Source organism: Cebus imitator, unplaced genomic scaffold (assembly GCF_001604975.1).
Source record: "Cebus imitator isolate Cc_AM_T3 unplaced genomic scaffold, Cebus_imitator-1.0 Scaffold125, whole genome shotgun sequence".
Lineage (NCBI taxonomy): Eukaryota > Metazoa > Chordata > Mammalia > Primates > Cebidae > Cebus > Cebus imitator.
The window spans coordinates 3,326,528-3,330,000 of NW_016107440.1; the positions used below are offsets into that span (position 1 = coordinate 3,326,528).

The 3,473-nt window shown below is 44.4% G+C and overlaps 1 long non-coding RNA gene across 1 annotated transcript in view; it reads left to right on the plus strand.

Annotated features, from left to right (window-relative positions):
• Positions 1-2,579, plus strand: part of LOC119472962 — a 7,788-nt gene extending 5,209 nt beyond the window's left edge. The window contains exon 3 of the long non-coding RNA XR_005202128.1: positions 1,518-2,579. This is a non-coding gene — a long non-coding RNA (uncharacterized LOC119472962). The remainder of the gene's footprint in view (positions 1-1,517) is intronic.
• Positions 2,580-3,473: the final 894 nt, after the last annotated feature.

The window sequence follows — 3,473 nt, forward strand, 5'->3', positions numbered from 1 at the left end:
AGATGGAGTCTTGCTCTGTCACCCAGGCTGGAGTTTAGTGGCATGATTTTGGTTCACTGCAATCTCTACCTCCCAGACTCAAGATATTCTCCTGCCTCAGCCTCCTGAGTAGCTGGGATTACAGGCATTCACCACCACAGCTGGGTAATTTTAAAATTTTTTTAGTAGAGATGGGGTTTCATCATGTTGGCCAGGTTGGTCTAGAACTCCTGACCTCATGTGATCCACGTGCCTTGGCCTCCCAAAGTGTTGGAATTATGGGTGTGAGCCACTGTGCTCAGACCTTGGCAACCACCATTCTACTTCCTTTCTTAAAAAAATTTTTTTTTTTTTGAGATGGGGTGTCGCTGTGGCCCCCAGGCTGGAGTGCAGTGGCAGGATAACAGCTCATTGCAACCTCTGCCTCCCAAGCTCAAGCAATCCTCCTACCTCAGCCTCAGTATCTGGGACCACAGGGACATGCCACCATGCCTGGGTAATTTTTTGTGTGTTTTTGTAGAGATGCGGTTTTACTGTGTTGCCCAGGCTGGTCTTGAACTCCTGAACTCAAGCGATCTGCCCACCTCAGCCTCCCAAAGTGCTAGGATTACAGACGCTGAGCCACTATGCCTGGCCTACTTTCTCTATGTATAAATTTGACTACTCTAAGTATCTCATGTAGGTGGAATCATACAGTATCTGTCCTTCTGTGACTGGCTAATTTCACTTCATGTCCTTAAGGTTCCTCCATGTTATAGCATGGCTGAGAATTTCCTTCCTTTTTAAGGCTGAATAATGTTTCACAGTATGTGTCTACCACATTCTGTTTCTCTGTTCATCCAAAAATTGTCTAATGAAATGAACACTTTGGTTGTTTCTACCTGGAAATACATTTCAAAATGTTTTAGCTGAGAACAAATACTAATTACTGATTCATAGAGACAACTGTTTCCAGTTTGCATATAGGACCATCATATATAGTTTGATAGCAATGCCGTTTCATAGCTCCAGGATCCAAACACTCCATATAGGATTGTAGTCAGGTTCCTCATATCTAGATATTGTATCTAGATCTAAAGGAAGTTGGGGTAAAATATTCTACTGGGATAGATTCTGTCATCTAAATATATTTGATCGCTAATTATAGATTCTGCCTACAGTAACCAACTCTCTGCCAACTCCTAGAAAGTAAAAGGTATGTTACGGCAAAAATATGATTGATCACCTAGGATCCTGTATCCTTGAAAGTTACATGGTTTCAATTGAGTCTTTGATGCAATTACACTGTTATGCCAGAGTCGGGCATGACACAAGAAGAACTGTGATCAGGGCACATTTGCTAAGTGCATTCTAACACAACAGAGGGTGCAAAAGGGTCAGAAAATCAAGCCTAGGGCTGCAGGCAGGCAAAATGTGTCAGAGGCGGCAAGCCACCAATGTTTTCGCTGTGTTGGGGAAGAGAACAATTTTCATTTGGGTTTGCAAATTGCTATTCCTGTCCAAAGAAGAAAGCTAATACGTTCCCAATCTTTTTTTAGGAATTTTGGGGAACACAGAGCTTGCAGGCAGAGGTACTCTGAGAGAGCGACAGAAAGCCACAGTCGTCATGTAGAAGAAAAAGCCAGCCCTGAAATTGATGAATTATTGACAACTGGGCATTTGGCGGAGAGCACTGGAAGGAAAGTAGGTACTCTTCTATAACCACAGCAGACGCAGCCACTTTCTAAAATCCAGGGCCAAGAGGCAGGTATTTTCTTCAATTTGTAATAATGACACTGATATCAGGAAGTAACCATTCTGGCACAGACTAGCATGGAACAAGAACAGCCTGGGACACAGAGATCACAGAGGCTGGATAACGTGGGAAGAAAATGAGTCCCTACGGGAGGAGACAAAGGCAACTCCTCGTCACATCTGACTAAGGGGCCTCACCAGCTCCTTAATGCCGGGAGACTGGAAGTTAATATCAGAAGCCTATGCATACTTCTTATTGTTTGTAGGATTATGTCCACATTAACTGCATAATGAAGCATGTGTAATTGTCATTCTATGGCGCACAGTTATTGATTGGCAACCAATGTTTCTGTTATCTTCATATTGCCTTGAGTTAAGGGAGCCACTCTAGGGGTTCCCAAAGACTGATCTGTGAAGCAGCTGGAAGCTTCTGACTTCTGCAGCCACCATTCTGGCCCCTGAACATTGTCCTAAGGGAAGACATTCCTAGCATGGAGTCCTCCTGTCTGTATATGCTACATGTGACTCAGCTCTTGTTTCGGAGTTGATAATCACTGCAGTTTACTGCCTTGATATGTTTCTAGGTTTTCTTATTCTTTTTGGTCTTTCCAGTGCTTTCTCAATGCTCCTAAAGATCTCAGGAGATGTAACACAGGGGTGGGGAGACATAAACAGTACCAAGAACTGAGTTCCTTCAGTGGGTTTTCTCTGAATAGAAGGAGAAGGACAAGAAAACAAGAGAGAAGGCATAGAAACATGTTTTATTGGAAGGGTGCCACTGCCAAAAAATTACTCACACTTGTAATTCCAGTACTTTGGGAGGCTGAGGTGGATGGATCACGAGGTCAGGAGTTCAAGATCAGCCTGGCCAAGATGGTGAAACCTCGGCTCTACTAAAAATAAAAATATTAGCCGGGCATGATGATGGGCGCCTGTAATCCCAGCTACTCAGGAGGCTGAGGCAGAAGAATTGCTTGAAACTGGGAGGTGGAGGTTGCAGTGAGCTGAGATCACGCCACTGCTCTCTAGGCTGGGTGTTAGGCTAGTCATGATTAGGCTAGTGATCGGAGCTGGGGAGAGGCCATTTGCACTGCCTGGGCAGAGTGGCCTGGGTGCAGGACCAGAAGGCACCTGCATCTGTCTGCAGGCCTGCAGGTGCCCTGTGAGCTACTTCCCTTCAAACTTAGTAAAAAATATATTCTTTCGAGTTGTCCATATCCTCCCTCCAATGTTTACAGACCCTGGTGCAGAGGAATTGCTTTCATAAGAGGACATAGGTTACTTTTCTCTGCAAATTCTCTTTTGTGGGGAACAGGAGGGGAGGGCATAGGAAAGATGGGTAAGGATAGGCTTATGTTCTGTGGAGTGGGTACCAACCGCCTTTTATTTTTAGTTTATGGCTCTGGGGCCTGGCTTCTGGGACACAATATTGCTCTAGTTCAAGTTCAGAGTCACCACTGGTTTTCTGGATCACTTCAGATGGGCCCTTTCTCTTAGCCTCTGTTCTGACATTGGTAAATTGGAAAATTCCAGGCCATTACTTTGTGTGTTCTTCACGGGGATATAGAACAACCATTAAGGCTGTGTTCTAGAAAATAAAATAGTTATTTCAGGGAGGAAAGTCTAGACTTAATTTTCTGTGATGATTTTATAGATCCAACAGGCAACTTGAGAACATTTTGCTTTGGTCTTCTCTATTCCATATGACAGAACTCCAGTCCAGAGTCACGTCTCCCCGCACCCCACCCTGTGACACTTGG